Below are 26,665 nucleotides of genomic sequence, written 5' to 3'. Positions count from 1 at the left end.
GTAACCTCTGGTTGCACCTTCGCAACCAGATTTCCCACTGAGGTGAGCCCAATATCCTTTTGCACCGCATATCTTGCAAAGCTCTTGGAGCGGAAGACAACTTGCAGCAGACTGCACTTTCCACATGGCTTGCTTGCTTGCTTTCTACATCCTGGTTGCCATTCCAATACCGGTGGCTGCATCGAATACTTGCAGGTGTCGTTGTCCAGCCACGATGGCTTCATATTTTCGGCAAGAAGTCTCACAACACCAGGTTAAAGTCCAACAGGCTTATTTGGAATCACGAGCCTTTGGAGCACTGCTCCTTCATCAGGTGGTCCAAAAGCTCATGATTCCAAATAAACCTGTTGGACTTTAATCTGGTGTTGAGAGTTCTTACTGTGCCCACCCCTGTCCAACGCCGGCATCTCCACATCATTCATAATTTCTGTCATCTTTTTGCAGTTTGTCAACATTGTGACCTTCCTTTTTCTCCAACATGTGTTTTTGGAAAGGTCTGATTGACGTTGAAGCTATAACCCACTGTCTGTGTGGAGTCTGCACATTCTCCCCGTGTCTGCGTGGGTTTCCTCCCACAGTCCGAAAGATGTGCAGGTTAGGTACATTGGCCATGCTAAATCCTACCTCAGTGTACCCGAATAGGAGCCGGAGTGTGGCGACTCGGGGATTTTAACAGTAACTTCATTACCGTGTTAATGTAAGCCTACTTGTGACAAGAATAAATAAACTTCAACTAATAATCCACTCCGTTATCCGTTCAGACAGTTCGACTTCTGAAAACTCTCAGTCCTGCCCTTATCACAGCACCTACTGACAAATTGATCAATTGATTCTTGTGGCTGTTGTCTGGAAGCCATTGGCTCCTAATAGTGAATTCTGATGTTCACATGGTCATAAAGATGGTCCTTCAACATGTTCCATAATTCAACAGGGTCTTTCTGAACCTCCTCCGAGAGACCCAAAGTGTTGACTCTATGTAACCCCTTGTTCCACAAGCTCCCCTCATTTTCGCCACTTGTTTATCTGGTTCTGTGACAGATAAATCCAAAAAGCAAAATTCTATCCTTAATTTGAAAAGCTTAAATTTAGATAGGACCTTCCAGTTTATGCCCAAGAATTTGGTGGCCACCTTCCTAACCTTTGTCCTTTACAGATACTCCCGATATGTTGGGAATTTATAATCTCTCTACTGCATAGAAAGATTCATCAAAGCACCTGCTGTGTTTTATATTTTATTTTCCTCCCTTGTTTTTTGATTGTAGCTCAGGTTTTTTGCATTTCGCACGCTCTTCTCTTTTGCACGGGAATGATACCCAAGGACAGCGCAATGGCCCTGAGACCTTTACTGCCTAATTCAAAAGTGACGGCACTGAACCGGCTTGTTACTTTCATTCACCACTGACCTGGTTTTTCCACAGGTCAGATACTTGCTGCTCTGCAAAGCATTGTGTGCAGAGGAACTCTGCCTCCCAGGATTTCAATGCACATGGCGCAACATCGAGGGCCGAAGGGCCTGTACTGCGCTGTAATGTTCTATACAGCCTATGTATTGAATCACAGAATCCTAAAGTGCAGAAAGAGGCAATTCGGCCCATCGAGTCTGCACCAACCACAATCCCACCCAGGCCTACCCCCATAACCCCATGCATTTGCCCTAGCTAGTCCCCCTCACATTAAAGGGCAATTTAGCATGGCCAATCCACCTCACCCATACATTTTTTGGACTGTGGGAGGAAACTGGAGCACCCGGGGGAAACCCACGTAGACCAGGGGAGAACATGCAACCTTTGCACAAACAGTGACCCAAGCCGGGAATCAAACCCATGTCTCTGGTGATATGAGGCAGCAGTGCCAACTTCTGTGCCATGGTGTTGCCCTAACCACTGTGCCACGGTACTGCACCAGCTCTTGTCTGTGGCTCCACCAGCGGTATTTAAACTCTCATCTCTGCCACCATGTTGTGTTTCTATGTCTGCTTCACTCAAAGTCACCAGTGTGTCTCAGGACTGGTAAACTAGGTTTCGTTTATCTGAAGATACACAGGGTGTCCAATAGAAGATCTACTTTATGGATTCAGCAACCATTACACATTGGGACAGCTGCAATTCCTACACCCACACGTGCTGGTCACATGCTACTTTCCATTCGAGTTACTTGTTTCGTTTCACATTCCCATCATGTGATATCACAACAAAGTGAATGGGCAACAAGGTAGCCAATGGAGTGTAATATGGGCAAGTGTGACGTTATTCACTTTGGTCATGGGAATAGAAAGGCAAATATTTTTTAAAGCTTGTAAAATTTGTAAATGTTGATGTTCAGGGAGACTTTGTGTTCCTTATATGAATAACACACGTTTGCATGCACGAACAACAAGCAATTCAGAAAATAGATCGCACCTTGGCCTTTTATTGTAAGAGGATTGGAGTACAAGAATAAGGAAGGCTTGCTACAATAGTACTGGGCTTTGGTGAGACCACACCTGGAATATTGTGTGCAGTTTTGGTCTCCATATTTAAGAAAGGATATACTTGCATTGGAGGCAGTACAGCAAAGGTTCACTAAAGTGATCTTTGGGATGAGAGGTGTGTCCTCTGATGAGAGGCTGAGTACAGTTGGCTTATATTCTCTGGAGTTTAGAAGAATGAGGGGTGATCATTTTGAGATTATGAAGGTGCTTGCCAGGGTAAATACTAAAATGTTGTTTCCCCTGGCTGAGGAATCTAGAACAAGGGGGCACAGTATTGAGAAAGGGTTTGATCATTTAGGACTGAGATAAAGAGAAATTACTTCACTCAAAGTTGTGAATCTTTGTGACTCTCTATCTACAAGGTTTGTGGATGCTCCACTGTTGAATACATTCAAGGCAGCGGTAGACTGGAGTTTTGACTTCTTCGCCTTTTGATATGATTTTACCTGACTGCTATGTTTTAGTGATCTATCTCTTTGGAAGTCCACTCCTAGCATTTCCTTGTTTAAATAACATTGGGATGTATCCTTTATTGGTATAAAAAGGATATTAGCATTGAAATCCATCTGCACAGATTCTGGAAGTCCCAGTAAATCTCATGCATAGACATTCCACTGTCTGCTACTTCAGTTAGTTCCGCAAAAAAATTTTGGTTCATTTAGACATGATCCATCCTTTACAGATCCAAGCATATTCACTCTAATTAGCTCATTTTTCTGTACCTGCGTTGTCTGCTTTTACTTAAAGGTCACACTTTCTTTGGCCTTGCACAATCATTGCTTCTGTTATTTAATCATAGCAAAAAAAAGATGTTTATTGAAAATTTTCTGATATTTTACATAGCAAACAAACACAGTTACAGATCCACGCAGTGCTCATGTGTACATTCCAATGCGACTGGGCACAGGGCTCCCTGTGGCCAGGGGACAAGCCCCTTGTACCCCCGGCACCCACCCCGCCCAAGTCGCGTCTAATTGCATTGGTAATGCCGGTAATAATATCAAAACAAAAAGGCAGAGGAACGCCGCTGGAGAGCCAACTGAGCGCCCATGCAGCCCAGGCTATAAACTAGTGAGCAGAGAAAAGAAAGAGAGACAGCGATGGAGAGAGAAGAAAGAGAGTGAGAGAGAAAAGTTCTCGTATTGGTCCCCACACCTCGGCAGGGTAGGCGGGTGTACTCGGGTAAAGGGCTAGGGTGCGTCCACCAATCGGGGGAGGGGCATTCTGTGGGCGAACTCGGGGTACTGGGGTCAGAGGGTATCTACTCACCCAGCTCCAACTGCAGCGTCCCAACATGCACTATAAATGGTTGCCAGGTCTTACAGAACCTAGCAGTGGACCTATGTAGCGAGCACCTCATCTTCTCCAACTTAATGGTATCTACCACCTCCTTCACCCACTGTGAGTGCTTCGGGGGTGCACCTGATTTCCACCTAACAGGATTAGTCGTCTTGCCAGGAGTGTAGTGAAAGCTACAAAATCAGCTTACAATTTTGGCAGCGACGGATTTAAAGGCACGACCCCAAACAGGGCAGCCTGGGGGGGATGCACTTATGTCCCGATCTAGCATTGCCGCAATCATCTCAAATATTGATGTCCAGTAGTTATACAGCGATGGGCAAGCCCAGGACATATGTAAGAGGGTGGCGGGAGCTTGCCGGCACCGTTGACAAATGGAGCTTGTGCCTGGGTACATTCTAGAGAGTCTAACCCCAGTTAGATATGCTCTGTGAAGGAGTTTACATTGTATCAGACCCAGCTTGGCACATGTTGAGGAGGGGTGTACTCGATGCAGCACCATGTCCCAATCCTCCTCCGAGAACTCCTCCCCCAGATCTCATTCCCATAGAGATTTAACCACTGATAGAGAGGTTTTTGTTGGGACAGAATTTGAGAATGAAGAACAGAAATTATACCACGCATAGTAATAGAAGGCACCAAGAAGATGTCAATGGAGGCACGAGGTGAGAGAGTCGCAAATGTCTGAAAAAGTGCGTAGCAGGTAAAACAAACTTATCCACCACCTGCCGGAATGACGCAACCACGCCGTCCGCATACAAGTCCCGGAATGTTCTGATCCCGTGCTTGACCCATATGTTGAAGGCACCATCCAAAACAGACGGAGGAAAAAAATGATTAGCCGATACTGGGGAGGCCAGCAACCAGGCCTGAAACCCAAAGTTCTAAGAGTTGACTTGACGAGTGCATGCCTAGTATACTGGGAGGAGGGAAAATTTGCTGGGGAACATATCAAGGCAGCCAAGAAAGACTGAGCACAGGACGAGGATTCTAACTGCAGCCAACAAGGAACCTCCTGTTGCCTTTCTCTCTGCAACTCACTACCGCTCTCATATTGGCTGCCCAATAATAAAAAAAATTGGGCAATCCCATACCCCCTTTCTGTTTAGGGCTTTGCAAGACTGTCCTCCGCATTCTTGGGTTTTTCCTATTCCAGACAAAGCTTGAAATGAGCCGATCATGTCTGTGAAAAAAGAATTTGGGGATGAACACCGGGTTGCACTCAAAGAGATATAAAAACTTCGGTAGTATGTTCATCTTCACCACATTGATATGGCCCGCTAACGATTACAGGAGGATGGACCAACGCTTGAGGTCCTGTTCCGTCCGCCCCATGAGTGCAGCAAAGTCAACTCCAAAGAGCCCACTAAATTTGCGAGTCACTTGCACTCCCAAGTAAGTAAACTGCGTAGTGACAATCTTGAAAGGCAGGGTTTGGAGTGGGAGGCTATGAGCCGCTGCATTCAAAGGAAGAAGCTCATTCTTATTCAAGTTAAGCTTGTACCCCGAAATACGACCAAACCTCTCCAGTATGGATAAGACTTCGGGAATCGAGTTGGACGGGTCGCCGACATACAATAATAGGTCGTCTGCCTACAGCAATACTCTCTGCTCGATTCCCTCCCGACCAATTCCCACCACTCGCTTGCTGTTGCGAACAAGAGGTTCAATAGCAATGACAAATAACAGGGAGGAAGAGGGGGCACCCTTGCCTAGTGCTCCGGGACAAAGGGAAAAATGCTGCATGCATATTGTTTGTCCAGACTGAGGCTAGAGGGGTGGAGTACAGTATTTTGATCCAGGAGATGAGCTTTGGGCCGAACCCGAACCTCCCGAGAGCATAAAATAAATAATCCCATTCTACCCGATCAGATGCTTTTTCAGCGTCCAGCGAGATTAATATCTCTGGTAACTTGGAGGTGGCAGGCGCATACATAATGTTAAACAGCTGCCGAATATTCGAGCACATATGTCTATTTTTAATGAACCCAGTCTGGTCAGGTGAGATGATGGGGGGCAGAATGTCCTCCAAGCGAATGGCCAGAATCTTAGAGATCAGTTTGAGATCCACATTCAGCAATGAGATCGGTCTATAGGAGTTGCAGATTTGCGGATCCTTATTCTTTTTAAGGATGAGCAAAATTGTCGCTTGCCTCAAAGTCTGCGGGAGAGAGAAGTTCTCATGGTTCATTGATCATGTGCAGTAGCAGGGGAGCCAACCTATCCATAAATGTTCTGTAGAATTCAATGGGGTACTGATCTGATCCCGGACATTCCCCACTCGGCATAGTTCTGGCCGCCCCAACAATTTCTTCAATGTTGATTGGTTTGTCCAGTGCCGCGGCCTCTCCCCTGTCCACCACGGGGAGATTCAGTGCCCCAAAGAACTCCTGAAAGTCCGCCTCATTGGCGAATAGACTCCGAGCTATAGAGGATTGAGTAAAAGTCCCTAAACGGTTTGCTGTGGATCAGTAGAGACCCCATTCGGAGTCTGCATTTGTGGTATTAGACTTTTGGCGGAGAATTGGCACAGCTGATGAGCTAGTAACTTGCTTGCCTTGTCCCCATGCTCATAGTGTGTATACTTAGAACAGCATCTCTTCCGCTTGACGTGAGGATAAGGTCTCAAACTCCACCTGTAGTCGTAAATGTTCCTTCTATACCTCTGGGGACAGGCCCACAGCATACGCGGCATCAACTTGGGCGATACGCCCAGCAATTCCGATAACCTCCTACCTCTCTGCTTCGCCTCGTGGGCTGAATAAGATATGATCTGGCTCCTTAAATAAGCCTTCAATGTCTCCCATAAGGTAGCTGCTGAGACTCCCAGAGCATCATTAAACTCGAAGAAATCATCAATCTGGGTTAACAGAAATCTAACAAATTCATCATCAGAGAGCAGACAAGTATTAAATCGCCAAGGTGTGCGGGGGTCCACCCTCCTCTCCACTACCAAGTCCATTGTCAAGGGAGCATGATCTGAGATTACAGTGGTTTCATAGGAGCATGAGCACACAGCCAGAAACAACTTATTATCTACCAAAAAGTAATCTATACGTGAAAACGTTCAGTGGACAGGTGAAAAAAAAAGAATATTCTCTACTAGTGGGGTTAAGAAACCTCCATGGGACTGGCACCGCGTATTCCATGAGAAATGATTTAATAATGTCTGCCGACTTGGGAGATACAGCAGTCCTGGGGGAGGAGCGGTCCAGGGCAGGATTCAACCAAAAGTTGAAATCTCCGCCCAGTATCAACCAATGTGAATTCAAATCTGGAAGTAGCACGAAAAATGACTGGAAAAAGTTTTCACAGTCCCAGTTTGGGGCAAACACGTTGGCTAACACCAGGGGCGTCCCATATAATTTACCCATGACAATGACGTATCGGCCATTTGAGTCAGAAATGACATTGGCTACTACCAAGGGTTAAGGACTTGTGGATGAGGATTGCTGCCCCCCCCACATTCTACGGAGCCTGAGGTGGGTTTCTTGGAGGAATGCAATTTGGGTACCCAGTTGTTGAAGATGTTTAAATATCTCACCGCGCTTAGTCGGATGATTTAATCCCCTGACATTCCAGCTAGTGAACTTGATCGCTCCGAGGTCAGAGCGTAAGGGCCTCCTAGCCATCATCCCATATTCCTAACAGTAGTCTGGTATCCCCCCCCCTCACTGGGGAGTCTCCTCCCAATCACTGACATTGACATCGGCAGACGCCATACCCCAAGGTCTCGCGCCCCACCCCCCCAACCCTTCCCACCGGCTGTGGGGAACCAACCATGAGAAAGAGAGGGTGGGCTTGAAAGAGACCAAACCACACCCACAGAGAAAAAAAGATATAGCAAAGCAACAAAAGCACTCGCAAACACAGTGTTCCCCCCCCCTTCCTCCTGCATGCGCCCTCCCCAACAGAGCACCTATGCCTCCAACACCTCCTTATTGCGGCGCCTTCACAGCACTCCATATAGGACACGATCTCCACCTCCATTCCCATCGCAGTCACAGGTGCTATAACCTGAAAAGGGCCGTAGAAATACCAAACATTTAGCCTAACAGTTGCAAAATCCATTACCCTTTCCTGGCCGACAATTCGATCTGGGTATAGCATGCAGGTTTATTTTTTTTAAAAAAACAATTATCAGTTTACATCCACAGCGCAGTGACCCGATTCAAAAGTCTGCTCCACAAATTTAATCGCCGCCACTGGATCTGTGAACTTGTGCTCGGTTCCATTGTTGAGAGTATTCCTCAAGCAGGCTGGAAAGTGAAGCCCAAACCTGATCCCAGGACAGTCACGCAGAAGTCGTTTGACATCCGTGAAGGCCGCCCTTCTCCTTGCCACCGCCGGGGTAAAATCTGGAAATATCAACAGCTTATTTTCCTGGTACCTCAGTGGTAGCCTGTGCTGCTTGCGGCAGGATTCTGTCTTGTGCAATAATGGACCAAGGAGCTTCTCCCAGTCCAGGCTTTGTCCGCAACACTCTGTGCACAACCCAGAAACAGTTCATCCTCAAGTTCCAGCACATTCTTCAATAGCCGGGTGACAAAGCGTGTGATATTTGGGCCCTCACTTCCCTCCGGAAGGCCTATCAGACGGATGTTACTTCGTCTTTGGTGTCCTTCCATCTCATCACATTTCGCCGTTGGGGACTTAACCTCCGATGTCAAATGAGTAACTTGGCTCTTCAGCTCAGAGATAGTGTTTCCACTAAATGCCTCCGAGTCCTCCAGCTCCTTCAAGCAGTTCTCGTGGGTGGCGGTGACACCTTGGAGAGATTTAACAGATGATCTGAGCTCCTCTCTCAGCTCATCTATCTTGGCCCACCAGTCCAACTTACTGTCCGATCTTTGCATGGCTTCCAAAATAGCTTCCCCCATCCTTTCGCTCAGCATGCTCTGTTCAGGGATCCCTCCAGGAGAGCGTGGTGGGGACCCCCCTCTGCCCCTGTGGTCTCACTCTTCAATTTTGGATTGCCTCCTGCCATTTTGCCAGTGCCAGCACCTGTGGGCTTACCCATTTTCCTCCAGCCTGGAGGCTATTTCTTGGTCCACATATCAAGCTGTCTTGCTGTTCGATCTCCCAGAGTTCTTACATGGATTGCTTGTCACCTTATTTTCCCCTTAACTGGGTGAATGAAGGCAGCAAAGGGTTCCCACCGAGCTGCAAGTTGCAACTCTTCTCCCTCACTTTAATTCTCCCTTGGTTGGGTGAAAAAAGAAACAGCACAGTGTCCCTAGGTTGATCTGACAGTTGCAATTTTTATGACACAGGAGTTCTTCCCTGGGCTGCCGTCCACCCTAAACCAATTCACACTTGACTGAGTGAAAAAACTACAAGATGGTTCCAGGCTGAACTGCAGATCCCAACATGCTTCTTATAGAGCTCTAGCTGCAAAAAACCAATCCAAAAGTAGAAATAGCAGCTTGCAATTTGCAGCAGGACCTCAGTGGCTCCTGCTTCCCACTTTAATTCACCCTTGGGTAAAAAAAGAACAGGGAGTTTGCAGACTGAGCTGAAATCCACAACCCTCCCCCACTGAACACACAGTAAATTCCAACCGGCAGGGAGGAATCTAAAAATAACCCTTTCCAGCTAGACTTTCGAAGTTCTCTCTTTGCAAATACCCTCCAGGTATTGCTTGATGTACATTAATCTCTCTCCAGACCTCAACAAGCAGCCGGATTTCAAGAAGGATCTTGCCACCTGTGGATCATGCTTCCCCCTCACACCAGCGCCATCTTTGATTTCCCCATTTAATCATCTCTTAACCAGCACCTAATTGCATAATCGTTATCCACCCTAAGTTCCTCTTTTCATAAACTGTTCATCAGTAACCTTTTCCCATTGCGACAAAAGGTCGTTCACCTAAATCATTAATAAACTTGCCTTCCTCTCGCCACAGATGTTTCCTGACCAGCTTGCATTTACTTCCTAGATTTACCACATCTGCAGTATATCACTTTTTAAAGTATGGGCTAAGTGTTTCCGAGTCACCTGAGAAATTAATGTTTTTTTTGGTACATGTCGTGGAATGCTGATGAATGCAAACCGTATCCATTGCAGTGAAAAATTGAAATAGAACTTAGTCATGCATGTAGAGACAGATGGATGCATAAAGTAGGTCAGAAACACTGGAATACGACCAAGCAATTTAAGCTATGTTTCTTAGAATAGAGAACAGAACACAATATTTCATTATTTTGGGAATATTTTTTAAACGCATCATAAATGACATCTGAAAAATACACGATGCCCATCTTTTCAGCATTCTCAAATAAGTTCTTTTGAAGTACATAAGTATAATAATTTGCTTTTGCAATAATTAGTTGAGAGTAAGAAGTGCTCACTGCAAAATAAGAATATGGCATGTTTTTTTTAAGTACCAGAACAAACATTGTCAGGCAAAGGCACTAATGATAAGTGGAACTTTTTCAAGGAACAAATACTGCGTGTCCTTGATAGGTATGTCCCTGCCAGGCAGAGAGGAAATGGCTGAGTGAGGGAACCATGGTTCACAAAAGAGGTGGAATGTCTTGTCAAGAGGAAGAAGGAAGTGTATGTTAGGTTGAGAAAACAAGGTTCAGTTGGCTCGATAGAGGGTTACAAGTTAGCAAGAAATGAGCTGAAAAAGGGGCTTAGGAGAGCTAGGCGGGTCGGATCAAGGAAAACCCCAAGGCTTTTTACTCTTATGTGAGGAATAAAAGAATGACCAGGGTGAGGTTGGGGCCGGTCAAGGACGGCAGTGGGAATTTGTGCATGGAGTCAGAAGAGATAGGAGAGGTGTTCACCAAGGAGAGGGGCCATGTTTTTGAGGAAGAGAGGGTGTCACAGGCTGATAGGCTGGAGGAAGTAGATATTCGGAGGGAAGATGTACTAGCATTTTTGAATAAACTGAAAGTCGATAAGTCCCCTGGGCCTGATGAAATATATCCTAGGATTCTTTGGGAGGCAAGGGATGAGATTGCAGAGCCTTTGGCTTTGATCTTTGGGTCCTCACTGTCCACGGGGGTGGTGCCAGAGGACTGGAGAGTGGCGAATGTTGTTCCTCTGTTTAAGAAAGGGAATAGAAATGACCCTGGTAATTATAGGCCGGTTAGTCTTACTTCGGTGGTCGGTAAGTTGATGGAAAAGGTCCTGAGGGATAGGATTTACGACCATTTAGAAAGATGCAGCTTAATCCGTGATAGCCAGCATGGATTTGTGAAGGGCAAGTCTTGCCTCACAAATTTGATAGAATTTTTTGAGGAGGTAACTAAGTGTGTAGATGAAGGTCGTGCAGTTGATGTCATATACATGGATTTTAGTAAGGCGTTTGATAAAGTCCCCCACGTCGGCTTATAAAGAAAGTAAGGATGTGTGGGATAGAGGGAAGTTTGGCCGATTGGATAGGTAACTGGCTATCTAACAGAAGACAGAGGGTGGTGGTGGATGGAAAATGTTTGGACAGGAAACCAGTTACCAGCGGAGTGCCACAGGGATCAGTGCTTGGTCCTCTGCTATTTGTAATTTTTATAAATCATTTGGAGGAGGGGGCTGAAGGGTGGATCAGTAAATTTGCTGATGACACCAAGATTGGTGGAGTAGTGGATGAGGTGGAGGGCTGTTGTAGGCTGCAAAGAGATATAGATAGGATGCAGAGCTGGGCTGCAAAATGGCAAATGGAGTTTAACCCTGACAAATGCGAGGTGATTCATTTTGGTAGGACAAATTTAAATGTGGATTACAGTGTCAAAGGTAGGGTTCTGAAGAATGTGGAGGAACAGAGAGATCTTGGGGTTCATATCCAGAGATCTCTGAAGGTTGCCACTCAAGTGGATAGAGCCGTGAAGAAGGCCTATAGTGTGTTGGCGTTCATTAACAGGGGGTTTGAGTTTAAGAGCCGTGGGGTTATGCTGCAACTGTACAGGATCTTGGTGAGACCACATTTGGAATATTGTGTGCAGTTCTGGTCACCTCACTACAAGAAGGATGTGGAGACACTGGAAAGAGTGCAAAGGAGATTTACCAGGATGCTGCCTGGTTTGGAGGGTAGGTCTTATGAGGAAAGGTTGAGGGAACTTGGGCTTTTCTCTCTGGAGCGGAGGAGGTTGAGAGGAGACTTGATAGAGGTTTATAAGATGATGAGGGGGATAGATAGAGTGAACGTTCAAAGACTATTTCCTCGGGTGAATGGAGCGGTAACTAGGGGGCATAACTATAGGGTTCTTGGTGGGAGATATAGGAAGGATGTCCGAGGTATGTTTTTTACTCAGAGAGTGGTTGGGGTGTGGAATGGACTGCCTGCAGGGATAGTGGAGTCAGAAACTTTAGGAACATTTAAGAAGCTATTGGATAGGCACATGGAGTACTTCGGGATGATAGGGAGGAAATAGCTTGATCTGGGTTTCAGACAAAGCTCGGCACAACATCGTGGGCCGAAGGGCCTGTTCTGTGCTGTACTGTTCTATGTTCTATGTTCTAATACCTGGTTAAATGATGACTTAGCTTAGGAGGTTTTATGCAAGTGCCAAACTGGACATTTGTATCAACTCTGCTCCACAAAACCGCATGAATGGTATATTTTAGGTAAAGATGCATCTAGAAATGTCACAAATTTCTCCTTGCTGTATATGGAGTTGCTTGCAAGCCAATGGAAACTTGATGCAGACAAATCAATGGGGCAGACCTTGGGCCAGAGGTCCACTAAGTTGAGTTCACTGACTGGAAAGAGGTAATGGGTCAACTAAATTTCTTGCTTTAGGAAAATCAAGATTGGGGCCAGAAGGATTTGCTCAAGGTCCCAAAAGAGAAAATGCTGGAAAATCTCAGGAGGTCTGGCAGCATCTGTAAGGAGAGAAAAGAGCTGATGTTTCGAGTCCAGATGACCCTTTGTCAAAGCTGATCTGCACAAAGTGGACAAGTTCACCTTCCCCTTGTTGACTGGTTCTTATTTAACTGGAGCTTTAAAAAAAAATATTTGCTACATGTCAATTTGTAACTGTTCTGTGCATATGAAATATCAGCTAAATGAGGTACAAAACTGCACACGGATTGGATAGTATAATATCTAAGCAACAGCAAAGGCCTTATGGCAGCAGCAATGGAACCACACGCCACCATTAAAAAACACTTCCCCAATAGAGATCTATACCCTGCCCACCCCTGCTTCGATCTGCTACGCCAACACTGGGCACTCTTCAACTGCTTATGCGCTGGCCAAGAACTTTGTGTCACAAATTGGCAAAAATGGGGCCTTGCAGGGAACCCAGACTGCAGCTCTGATGCAGCCCAATCAATGGCTCCCATCATTGACTGTCTCCTGAGATAGCTCAGCAGAGGGTCCAGAGAGAGCTCCATTTTGCCACTGCGGAAGCTATTGCTTGGCTTGGTGGTTACTGCACATTCTTTAAAAAAGACTAGGCATAAGTAACACTTATATAATAGATGTATCATTTCATCCAAATGCACTTTTTTTTTAACCAGTTATGAGATAGGTGGAGGTCTTGTGATACACTGGCTGCATCCCTGTCTCTGGCCCAGAAGCTCGGGATTCAAGTCCTACTTAAGGACTTGTTAAGGACTTGTTGGCCGTGAAAGATGTGTGCACGAGGTGACTAAACAGGTTGATTATCAGCTGGTGAATCCTTCCAATACGCCTGATGGAAGGCAGTGAAGAGTGGGAGAGTTGAAGGTGATGGCAGTACTTTTCCAAGCATAATCGCAGACCAATCCAATGGAAGTTCATGGTTGCCAACACACTCTCGGGAGTGAATAAGGAGGATTTGATATGCAAATTCAAAGCATTGCAATGACATTTTCAAAAACAACCTAACGCTGAAATTTTTACCTCTCTGGAAATGTAAGAAAATTTTAAATATATTACATAAGTATATTTACCTGTGTGGCCAAATTCCGCTCCAATTCCATTTTCAGATTGCTGATGACATCATCCTCGTGAGTCGGATCTCAAACAATGACGAGACGGAGTACAGGAAAGTGGTAGAGAATCTGGTGAACTGGTGCAATGACAGTCTATCACTCAATGTCAGTAAAACAAAGGAGATAGTCATCGACTTCAGGAAGCGTGGTGGAGGAAATGCCCCTGTCTATATCAGCAATGATGAAGTCGAAATAGTTGAGAGCTTCAAGTTTCTAGGTGTCCAGTTCACCAACAACCTTTGGTGGTCTTTCTTAACCAGATCATCAGTGTGGATCATCACTGATGATCTGGTTAACAAAGACCACCAAAGCCTCTACTTTCCCAAGAGGTTAAGGAAATTTGGCATGTTCACTACGACTCTCACCAATTTTTTACACATGAACTATAGAAAGCATTTTTTCTGGATGTATCACAGCTCCTGCTCTGGCCAAGACTGCAAGAAATTACAAAGGGTTGTGAACGTAGCCCAGTCCATGACGCAAACCAACCTCTCATCTATTGACTCCCTCTATACTTCCCACTGCCTCGGAAAAGCAGCCAGCATAGTCAAAACACCCCACGCACCCTGGTCATACTCCCTTCCACCTTCTTCCATCGGGGAAAAAGATACAAAAGTGTGAGATCACACACCAACCGACTCGAGAATAGCTTCCTCCCTGCTGCCATCAGACTTTTGAATGGAGCTACCTTATGGTAAGCTGATCTACACCCTAGCAATGACCGTAACACTACATTCTGCAACCTCTCCTTTCCTCCTCTCCTACGTAATCCATGAACAGTATGCTTTGTCTGTGTAGCGTGCAAGAAACAATACTTTTCACTGTGCACCAATACATGGGACAATAATAAGTCAAATAAGTTACAATTGCGTGGGCTCTGCCAATCATTAGATGTTGAATTGAGTAAGTATGCAGCGTGTTAATTTTCAGGAATCGTCTCGCGTAGTCTATATAATTGACAAAAATGACAGATTGAAAACCCCTTCCCATTTTAATTTTCTTGTAGAGACATGTGTCAAAGTAGGTCATATTTTTAAATCAAGCTGAGTGGTACTTGGCAAGTGTAAAACATGTGGGTAATCGTGCATTTCTCAGTGGTTGGTTAAGACAGGCTGTCTGTGCAACTCTCAGCCGGGGAGCTGGCATAGGCAATGGAATGGAGAAGAAGACTGCCTTGGAAAGCAGTGTTGCTTTTAGCATCAAGATGCTAAGAAGCATCGCAGCCTGCTCCTTCGTTACAATATAAATCTCCATGCTTTGCAGCAATAATTTTGCGAAAACATCAAGTGGAGAAAATTAGTCCAGGGGAGAACAGCTTGCTAGTAATCTGTAATCTGGCTGTTTGATAGAGTGCCATTCTGTGAAGCCAGAAGGTTTGCATTCTAGGAGGCTTCAAAGATTTTTTTTCGATGTGAATATATATTAACAATTTGGAGCAAGTGTGGAGAATAGCTAAATTAAAAGCAATGGAGGAGAAACTGGAACTGAAAGTGCAAATATTTCAGTTGCAGATTCTTTTTTACGATTGAAAACAGATAGATAATCATAACCATAGACAGAAAGGGCAAAAGACGAGGAGCAAAAGGGGGGGGGGGTGAAAGGGAACAAAGATGTATGGGCTAGGTTGATTGGCCATTCTAAATTGCCCCTTAGTGTCCCGGGATGCATAGGTTAGAGGGATTAGTGGGTAAAATATGTAGGATATAGGGATAGGGCCTGGGTGGGATTGTGGTTGGTGCAGACTCGATGGGCCGAATGGCCTCTTTCTGCACTGTAGGATTCTATGATATCTATGTAATCAGAAATTATTGGCTGTATGATCTACAGAGTGCTTAACCGAGAAGTAGGACCTTTTTTGGTGGCAGGAAAGATTAACATGGCAATGGAAAGACATTCGAAGAATAAAATAACGTGGAAATAGCCAAGGTGATCAAATGCTTTAGAAATGTGAGAAAAATCAAAAAAATTATGCAAGTGATTTGAAATCTGTAAATGCTGGTGAAACAGAGCGAGTCCACTGACTTGGTAAAAACCTAGGGTTGGCTGGGAGTAACCTATCGGCGGGTGAAATGGACTTCGTTGTAAGAAAAAGGAAATGCTGGAAAATCTCAGCAGGTCTGGCGGCATCTGTAAGGAGAGAAAAGAGCTGACGTTTCGAGTCCAGATGACCCTTTGTCAAAGCTCAGCTCTTTTCTCTCCTCTCAGATGCTGCCAGACCTGCTGAGATTTTCCAGCATTTCCTCTTTTGGTTTCAGATTCCAGCATCTGCAGAAATTTGATTTTATATTATTTGTTAAAAGAGAGGTGATTGCACTCACAGGCAACAACCCATTTCCTCTTCCTCTGACAAATCTACTAATTCTTCGCACTGTTGAAGTGCAAATACTGATGGGGTTTGGGTTTGACAGCAGCAGTGGTGCTGGTGGAGATATAGTCACTGTTCACATTTACTGTCTGCAAACAGTCTAAAAAAATTACTCATTACTGTTCCTGCAGTTCATGCTGAGCTTGGTGAAAACAGTGTTGGAGGTCGAAGATGGAAATGTTAGTGGGGGGGGGGGAATGGGGGTAGTTTGAGTAATAAGGTACCAGCAGGTCAGGATCCTTCTTGTGTCCAGAAGTGATGTATTCAAAGTGGCCGCTTCAACTGTGTTTGGCTTTCCCTGTACAGAAGGGTTGAGTGTGGATCAGAAGCAGTACATTATACACTGCTGCCTCCTCACAAGAAGGCTGCAGTTGTTGCGTGGGGAAAAGTGAAGGAGTTGCTGTTGCGACGACTACACTTGCTGAAGAAGGCGACTGGAAGTTGGATAGCTGAGTATTCAACAAAGCTATCTGAGAAATTGACCATTTGGATGTTATGAGGGGGATATCTTTATTTGTGGCATCATGTTGTGCGTGGCACGATCTGCTAAATACAAGGCTGGTGGGGATAAAGGGGTCTTTCTCAGGATGGCAGCCGGTGACGAGTGGTGTGCCTCAGGGCTCAGTGCTGGGACCACAACTTTTCACAATATACACTGATGATTTGGAAGAAGGAACTGAAGGCACTGTTGCTAAGTTAGCAGATGATACAAAGATATGTAGAGGGACAGGTAGTATAGAGGAAGCAGGGGGGCTGCAGAAGGACTTGGACAGGTTAGGAGAGTGGGCAGAGAAGTGGCAGATGGAATACAATGTGGAAAAGTGTGAGGTTATGCACTTTGGAAGGAGGAATGGAGGCATAGACTATTTTCTAAATGGGGAAATGCTTAGGAAGTCAGAAACACAAAGGGACTTGGGAGTGATTGTTCAAAATTCTCTTAAGGTTAATGTGCAGGTTCAGTCGGCAGTTAGGAAGGCAAATGCAATGTTAGCATTCATGTTGAGAGGGCTAGAATACAAGAGCAGGGATGTACTTCTGAGGTTGTCTAAGGCTTTGGTCAGACCCTATTTGGAATATTGTGAGCAGTTCTGGCCTTGTATCTAAGGAAGGATGTGCTGGCCTTGGAAAGAGTCCAGAGGAGGTTCACAAGAATGATCCCTGGAATGAAGAGCTTGTCGTATGAGGAATGGTTGAGGACTCTGGGTCTGTATTCGTTGGAGTTTAGAAATATGAGGGGGGCAGGATACTGTGAGACCTGGATAGAGTTGACGTGGAGAGGATGTTTCCACTAGTAGGAAAAACTAGACCGTGAGGGTTCAGACTCGGGACAACCTTTAAAACAGAGATGAGGAGGAATTTCAGCCAGAGAGTGATCAATCTGTGGTATTCTTTGTCGCAGAAGGCTGTGGAGCCCAAGTCATTGAGTGTCCTTAAGACCGAGATAGATAGGTTCTTGATTAAATCATAGAATCATAGAAACCCTACAGTGCAGAAGGAGGCCATTCGGCCCATCGTGTCTGCACCGACCACAATCCCACCCAGGCCCTACCCCCACATATTTACCCACTAATCCCTCTAACCTATGCATCCCACGACTCTAAGGGGCAATTTTTTTTTTTAACCTGGCCAATCAACCTAACCCGCACATCTTTGGACTGTGGGAGGAAACCAGAGCACCCGGAGGAAACCCACGCAGACACGAGGAGAATGTGCAAACTCCACACAGACAGTGACCCGAGCCGGGAATCGAACCCGGGACCCTGGAGCTGTGAAGCAGCAGTGCTAACCACTGTGCTACCGTGCCGCCCTAATAAGGGGATTAATAAGGGGATCAGGTGTTATGGGGGAGAGGCAGGAGAATGGGGGTGAGAAAAATATCAGCCATGATTGAATGCGGAGCAGGCTCGATGGGCCGAGTGGCCTAATTCTGCTCCTATGTCTTATGGTGAAGTAGTAAGTGAGGAGAAGAGGGACTTTGTGTCACCGTGAGAAGGTGAGAGCCAAGACATGGAGTTATGGTGATAGGGCCTGGATAGGATTGTTGTCAGTGCAGGCTTGATGGGCCAAATGGCCTCTTTCTGCACTGTAGGGATTCTATGGGGAAGATTTAGAAGATCCTGTTGACTGATGTCTTGAGAAGTATCAGTGAGGAGAAGGGAGATTTTTATGCTGGGCAGCGTAATGTGTAATCATCAGAGTAAATGTCTTGAGAAAATGGTGGCATGTGATAGGTTTATGTGAAGAAGTATAATCGTAGTCGATACGCGATTGTAGTGGATACTTGTGGAAAATTAATTGCCTGAGAAAATATAGATTGAAGTGGAGGTAAATGGTCATGAACACAGGATTGTCATTAGAAAAAAGGAAGAAGTGGAAGAATTTGTTGAAGGATTTTTAAAAAATGGAATGGTTTACTGCAAGACAAGTGGGTAATGAGATAGACTACTGCTCCATTTAAAAGGGAATTTAATAAGTGTGAAGTTGTACGAACTAAGGAATAGCATGATGGGAAAATTGGTCAGCTATTTGGTACAATATAACAATGGCTGACCAAAGCTATTTCAAAATGTCAGACCCCTGTAAGACTTGATAAGGCTGACTCCGCATAACTTAAAGGCTGTATGAATAAGACAAGATAAGGTCAGGGATGAAGGAGTCACCGACCTTTTTCTGTTCCATCAAAGGACAAGATAAGGGTATGAATGTTGAGACAAAGAGTTCTAGGAGGTCAGCAAGTTATGACATGATTAATGACATTGCTTATGATTCTATTACTAATCGAATTCCTGAATATGCTCTGGTCACGCAAACTGATAATAATGTATAAATACTGAACTGATGCTTTGTGTAATTGCGGACTTGTGGAGGAATTAGCAAGTTGTACCAACTGCTCTCTGAACTCGAGTTTTCAGCCAAAACTGCATGCAGTCTTTCGTAAATAAAGACAAAGTTATTTAGTCAAAACAAATTTTGTTGAGTCTTTCTATCACAGTCAAGAAGCAGGAAAGTTTCCACTTCAACATAAAAGGGAATTTAATAAGTAAAGGAAAAAAAATCTAAGCAAGGATATGGAAAATGGAATAAAATAGAGGAAATTGGATTAATTAGCTCCCGCAATCACTGCTGAACGGCTCGACACTGTAATTTCCACAAGGGCAGCCTTAAAATACGTAAGCAGGAAATGCCAGAAGCTGAAGAAAGGTATTCCAGCAGCTTATCTGTCTGGTACTTATGCAAATTTAGGAAATACCCTCCAAGCTGCTATATGCATACTCTCAAAAGGTGTTTGACAAAGTTCTACATGAAAGACTCTGGGCGGGGTATCGTGGCCCTTCCTGATCTCTCAGTCCGGTGTTCAGGAAACATGAAAAAACACGTGGCTTTTTATACTGGGACAGAAGTGTTCAAGAGGTTTTCTTGGAGGCACATCAGATAATATTTAAGGAGAGTTTGAAAGGATGACTCTGCAATATTGCCATATGTTGTAAAATAGGGCAAAAGGAGTTGGGATATATTAGTAAAAAGGAAAATGATGGATCGATATCAGAAAGTTTTTGTTCACAGACTGATGGCAGCATTTCGTAACACGATACCCTGCTATAGTGGAGACGATTGACAGAGGATTTGCCCAATCATGGCTGGAAATTCGACTATTCCGAGTTATTGGGATTGACTCGGCGCATCATTTGAATAACGTGTTATCCTCCACTCAGTGTTTTGTTTGGAAAATAATTTTTTTTAAATTAAAGGAGAGCTTTTCAGTGGTTTTGACCATGTTCTGTTTGCTGATTTTGTTTGTTGAGAAGATACTGTTTGCTGTAAAGTGGACTATTCTGCAGGATGTTCTGAGTGCAGTATGTTGGCTGGGCTTTTCCACTCCCGAGCGGGTTCGGCAATGGGTGCGGAAAATATCGCAAGAACTGCAAAATTGAAATTTACGTTGGCGTAAACGTGTGACACGATTGCCTCCTCCCTCAGCTGTAATGGGGCACATTTCCTGACGTTGAACATTGGGAACATCATTTGAATATGTTTATCATATAATTGTAAGGCCCATACACCCAAGTCATCCTCCCTCCCGCTGCCCCCCAACAGATAATCCACCCATATCAGGGTAACGGCAGAACATCATAAATCAGGACTGGCATCCTGAGGTGTGTACCTGCCAAGCAGACCTCCCGAGGAGCTCAGGGAAGTAGAGTGCTCAGCAAGGAGAGGGCATGCCTGAGCCCTGCCCTCCAGCACTCCGAGGGTGCAGTCCAAGGTGTGGTGCCTGGGCATAGTGCCAGGAACTGCCCAGGCTGTGCTTGGGGCATGTGTGAGGGTTCCAGGGTGAAGTCCTTTGCTCTCTCTACACTGGGACAACCTTTAAAATTGACACCCCAATCCTCGGCTGACTAAGTTGTTGGCAGGATGAGCGATTCAGGGACTGCCCCACCGGCGATACATCATGGGACCCAATCCTTCAAGGTTTTTGTCAAAGTCTCAGATGAGATGGCAGAGAAAGGCACCATTATTATTGATGGCTGCAGTGCCACACTTCCTGCCATCGGCTTTTGCCGATTTTCCGGGAAAATCTCACCCATTGACCGGAATTCGACCTTCCCGACCACCACAGGAATTGGAGCGGGCAAGGGGCGGACTGTGGAAAGGTCTGTTGACCTCGGGCAGGATTTTGCGGTTTTGGGATGAGCAGGATTGTAAAATCCCACCCATTGTGTTTACTGACAATATCATATCAGCTCGTGGAATATGATCAGACAAATAGAAGTTGAAAACTCTGGAAATTTTAAAGAAACAAATGCAGCTGGAGTGGGAGTCGGCAATGTTTTATCCTTGGATGGATGAACTAAGAGGGGTTGCTTGGCCTTTCTCATCCATAATAATCTTGCACATCCATTGTTGCCAGAGGCTCCATTCTTAAGCTGTTCCTTTACAGAATAGAAAGGTTTACTAATCCACTTTACAGAGCATTGAAAGCAAGCACAGAGCACAGGACTGCAGTGATGTGTGGACTAGGCCATGTAGGGGTGACAGATTCCCTGGACATTTGTAATCCAGCACCTTTTTATTGTGCTAGCCCATGGATGACCCGATTTATTGAATTCACATCTCGCCATAGCAAGTATCGAAATTGGAGTTATGACCTCTGGGTTGTTAGTCCTCGACCACAATTACAACACCCGCTTACCCTCTGCAACTTTCTTTTTGACTGTCACAAAAATCTTACAAGTGATTAATTAATTAACTCTTCATCAACTAAGCCTTCAGTCATCTTCAATGTGAAAAGCTCTCTGGTTCAGTTTTCACATTCCATTAATTACTTTTATCCAACTAAAATGATAAATGACACTCTAATAGGTGTTAGCATTGACACGAAATTGGATCAGTCTTAGGCAAATATTACTATCGTTTGAAATGGAAAGGTTTTTAAATAATTATTTTGCTCATCTGTTTTTGGTGCTGAAGGTTTCAGTGGCTATATAGCAACACAATGTAATACCGCACTATGACTAGTTGTGCATTTTGAGTAACTTTGTGGAATTGAAATAGTTTAAAGTAAATCCTACTTGGATTTACCAAATGCTTCTTTTTGCTATTCATAATTGCCTGTTTTTTTTGGGTGTTATGGAATCTGGTTAGTCAACATGTGTAGTTTGCAAAATTATTCCAAGTATTAACCCTAGCAGCCGTCGCATAGATGTCAGTGTCCTTCTAAAATAGAAGGTTGAGGTGAACTTGTCCACGCGAGGAATATTCTCGCTAGTGTCCCAATAATTTCTCAGAATTTTTATTTCCCCTTCTGTGGGTAGCACAGTGGTTAGTGCTGCTACCTCAGTGCCAGGGACCCAGGTTCAATTCTGACCTCGGGTGAATGTCTGTGTGGAGTTTGCACATTCTCCTTGTGTCTGCATGGGTTCATAGAATCCCTGCAGTGCAGAAGGAGGCCATTTGGCCCATCAAGTCTGCACCGACCACGATCCCACCCAGGCCCTATCCCCATAACCCCATGCATTTACCCTAGCTAGACCCCCTGACATTAAGGGGCAATTTAGCATGCCCAATCCACCTAACCCGCACATGTATGGACTGTGGGAGGAAACCGAAGCACCCAGAGGAAACCCACGCAGACAAAGGGAGAATGTGCAAACTCCCCACAGACAGTCACCCAAGCTGGGGATCGAACCTGGGTCCCTGGTGCTGTGAGGCAGCAGTGCTAATCACTGTGCCACCGTGCTGCCCCGGTTTCCTCCAGGTGCTCCGGTTTCCTCCCACAGCCCAAAGGTGTGCAGGTTAGGTGTTTAAATTGCCCTTTCGTGCCTCAAGATATATTGGCCAGGGGGATTAGCGGGGTAAATAGGTGGGGTTACCGGGTAAGCCTGGGTAAGAGTCAGTGCAGACTCGATGGACCGAATGGCCTCCTTCTGCACTGTAGGGATTCAATGATCCTCCTTACTGGGTCAGTGTGTGAGCGAACAGCTCGCTGGGTCAGTGTGAGAGAGACCTACTCGCTGTCTGGTGGAATATGAACTAGCAATATTGAAACCAGCAACCATTTTTGATATCAAAGGCTGTGTATGTTCACCCACAGTACTTTATAGACCCTCTTATTCCAAAAGAGTCCTTCAGAGTAATGGGGACATTGATTGGTGTATAATAATGGAATTAAACTCAGCTCAGGGAGTTCTTAACTTGCCAGAGGTCTGTCTTAATGGAAACATTTAAAAGGTTGCACTGTCTGGGTGAAACTGCAGTTAATGCTCCATCTGACACAGTAAGTTTCCTACAATCACTAATATAAACATCATCAAAGTAAGAACTGAATTGAGAAAATATACTTTTTCATATACAGTTGGAAATTTTATTAAAATAAGCTGACAGTTGAACAAACCTCCTGAGGCAAAATTTGAATTTTGCTCCATTTCACTTTTGGCTGCAAGTATATATTGAAAAGGTCAATTTGTAAGTTTAAGCCCTGCCGCCTCTCTCCATCCTCCCCACCCCCCCAACCAAACTCAATCCCATCCAACCTTCATTTCACCATTTGTTATCATTAAGCATCAACCTTGTGGGACCTTCTGCCCTCCGAGGGCATGTGAGGTTTCTCTCAAAATTGCACTAATTTGTCATTGTGTCACAAAGTGACTTTAGATGCAATTTAGTTGAAGGGCTAAAGGAACTCCAGCATGTACTGTGTACTGGAGCACTTTATATGTAATACATGTTAGAATTTTGCTTTGCCGTCCTGTACCAATTTGCAAATTCCATTTGTTGTGATCATTAACTGAAGTAGGAGGACTCGAACCTAACCTGACATAAACACTCAAATAACCAGAATTTCTTGCATTTGGAAGAATGTTATTGCAGGAACTCAAGGCAACTCAATGTGGCAAGTAACAAACTAAATTTAGTGAAAGCAAATATGCAACAAAGGCTTTAACAGCTCAACTGTACAGGTCAATTCCTAACAACGCTCTGAATCCAACTACAGCCTCCAACCCTGGGGTCCTTGCTCCTGATCGGCCCAGGCTCATGCACCTGTGCTCCATTGGTTCTGGCCAATCAAGTGGCCTGCAAAGGATCGCCCATTAAAGGGGCCTCTCTACCACAACTATCATGGGCAGGGAAAAATTCTCATCTTTGCTTTTGAGTTTTCCATGAGTCGATTAGATTTGTGCATACAGTGTCAATAGTCAACTTATTGAAGTCTCAGGATAAATGTACAGTAAGGTATATTGACAATGATTTGGAATTGTCGATCATAAGATATAGGAGCAGAATTAGGCCATTCGGCCCACTGAGTCTGCTCTGCCATGCAGTCATTGTGATATGATAATTATGAAGAGTTATCTTAATAAATGCATATTATAGATGCCTTACTTGTACGCGACATTCCCTTCCACAAAAATAATTGGGGAAAGGAGTGGTGGAATCTAGAGTTGCCAAGGGGTGGTATGCTAATGAGCTGAGGATGGATACCTGGGCTCCCTGATGTGATTTGCAGGCATGGGAAGAGGAGCCAACTCTTACAATTGGATGCATTGAAAAAAGGAACACGGCAGTCCCATAGAACTGGACAGTAGTGGTGAGACATTGGAGGAGGATTGTGTGTTTGACAATAACAAGGCTGCAGAGAAAACCCACCCAGGCCCTACCCTCATAGCCCAACATATTTACCCACTAATCCCTCTAACCTACGCATCTCAGGACACTAAGGGGCAATTTTAGCATGGCCAATCAACCTAACCCGCACATCTTTGGACTGAGGGGAAGTTTTGTCTGCAAGGGCCAGCCAGAGATTCAGTAAGACAAGTAGTGGTCATAAACTAAGGTCAGGGAAAAGAGAGCATGAAACATTCAGGGATTGAATTCTGCTGTTCAGGAGGATGTGCTGGTTTGAATCGGTATCCATTGGAATAAAGAAGGATGTGAAGTGACCTTATTGAGACACACAGGATTGTGAGGGGACTTGACAGGGTAAATGCTCAAGAGGTTGTTTCCCCTTTTGGGAGAGTCTAGAACAAGAGGGCATAATCTCAAAGTAAGAATTCGCCTATTTGAGACAGAAATAATGAGGAATTTCTTCCCTCGAAGGGTATCTGTGAAATTCTTTATGGCAGAGGGCAATGGAGTCTGGGTCATCAAGCATGCTCAAGGTTGAGATAGACATTTTTAGTCCGTAAGGGAATTAGGGATGATGGGGATAAGGCGGGAAAGTGGAGTTGAGGATTATCACATCAGATCAGTCATGATCTCATTGAATGGCGGAGCAGACTCGATGGGCTGAATGGCCTACTTCTTCTGCTGCTCTGTCTTGCGGTATTAAAAACTGATACAGCAGGAGTTGTTGAAGAAGCAGTATATCTGCTGAGCTCCTGGTGGAGCTGGTCCATGGTATACTAGTAAAAGATCATTGCACACACTCCCTCTTTTGTGAAAATTTTATATCCACATGTTTCCTATTTTTACTGTGAATCATTTCATCATTTTTCAGTGATTGCATGCTCAGCAGCCTATCACTAACAAGAAACCAATGCAGGTAGAAATTATTCTTTGATATTGCTTTCAGTTGCTGAGAGGAAAGACACTTGATGGGAATTACTTTTTTTTTTGACTTGCGCGCAATTCGCAACTTTTTGCCATTTAACAAATCACCCGTTGGAAATATAAAAGAATTTATTTCTTCACATCAACGTTTGCTCAGGCCTTGATCTAACCTCCTTAAATAAACTACTTCAGCATTTTCTGCTGATTCATGGATGGTTGCTAGGTAACCAATGCCTGGTGTAGCTAAGGGATAAGGAAGGAGAATCTGCAGGTCATATCAGAACTTCCATAGAATTCTTTGGTGCTACATGAACTTGAAGTGACTTATTTTATCACAGTGGCAGTCTGTGTGGATAAGGCCTATATTAACCCCTGATTGAGTGCACAGTTCAGCCAGTTAGTTAAAATGAATATTTGTGCCTATTTCGATATCTGCACTTTTAATATCTTTTTACTAAATACTGTCTGTGAATGTTACCCATTCAAAAGTTCATATTGAACGTGGCTATGGTACTTACTTTAGAGGTGTGAAGGATGTGGTAGTCACTTTTGGAAATAAAGGTTCTCATATTTGGCCTCTGGCTTCATCGCATCTACTTGTGCAAAAGGCAAATATTTTTGCATTAAGCCAAAGCACTTATGCTTTCGTGCAATGACATAATCTGGCAAAATCAAGGACTGGAATTTTTTGCATTCACCATGGGAGAAAATAGCGAGGCTGGTGGAAAATCTTGCAAGACCATTCAAAGGGGATTCTCGCCAGCGCGATCTTGTTTTCTGGTTTTCGCTGCCCCTCGCTGGTGACGCAGTGAGGTTATCGCCCAGAAAGGTCGGGAACTTCATTTCCATAAATTAGCATCTAATTAAAGGACTTCGCCGTATGCCCCCCACCCCCCAGTTATGATGTGGAGATGCCGGCGTTGGACTGGGGTGGGAACAGTAAGAAGTCTCACAACACCAGGTTAAAGTCCAACAGGTTTATTTGGAATCACGAGCTTTCGGAACGCTGCTCCTTCATCAGATTCATCAGACACCCACCCCCAGTTAAGAATTCCTCTCTCACCAGTGTGACGTCACATCGGGGAGGCTTACAACCAGGCAAAGGGAACCCACTGGGAGGGGGTGCACAACTAAGTATAGCCCTGGGGGGGAGGAGGGCGTGGGGGGTTGTGTCTGGGCAGTCCCATGGGGAGGGGGTTAGGGATACCCTGGGTGTGTGATTGAGTGGTCGGGAGTGGGGCGGGGGAGTTGGGTTGGTGTCTTGTGTTGGGGGGGGCTTGGTCTGGGTGTTTAAAATAATTATGCTAAAGTTAGAAGTGCTCTTATTTTCTTCTATCCCTTTCAGAGTAACACCTGGGCAGGATTTTCCAGCTGCGCTGCCCCCAAGACTGGAAAATCCCGCCCGAGGTCAACCGGATGTTTGCATGGTCTGTGACCCGCCCACTACAATTCCCGTGGTGGGCGGGATGGGAAAATTCTGACCCGAGTGTAACACAGAACCATCTGAAGTTAGTGATTTGAATCGCTTTGTCGGATGGTTCTCAGCACAGCGCAATTGCCCA

At 44.9% G+C, this 26,665-nt stretch overlaps 1 protein-coding gene across 4 annotated transcripts in view; it reads left to right on the top strand.

The window, feature by feature from the left end:
* LOC144492104 (serine/threonine-protein phosphatase 2A 55 kDa regulatory subunit B gamma isoform) overlaps positions 1 to 26,665 on the top strand; it is a 348,625-nt gene that overhangs the window by 81,913 nt on the left and 240,047 nt on the right. The window contains exon 1 of one of the 4 annotated variants that reach the window (XM_078210215.1): positions 25,068 to 25,095. The exons of the other annotated variants lie outside the window; for them this stretch is intronic. The gene's annotated coding sequence lies outside the window, so the exon portion shown is untranslated. Of the gene's footprint in view, positions 1 to 25,067; positions 25,096 to 26,665 lie in introns of those variants that run through there. 4 annotated transcript variants of the gene reach the window in all.

This window comes from Mustelus asterias, chromosome 1 (genome assembly GCF_964213995.1).
Source record: "Mustelus asterias chromosome 1, sMusAst1.hap1.1, whole genome shotgun sequence".
Classification (NCBI taxonomy): Eukaryota; Metazoa; Chordata; class Chondrichthyes; order Carcharhiniformes; family Triakidae; genus Mustelus; species Mustelus asterias.
The sequence above is the reverse complement of the archived record's forward strand: the minus strand, read 5'-3'. Positions and strand labels throughout refer to the sequence as shown.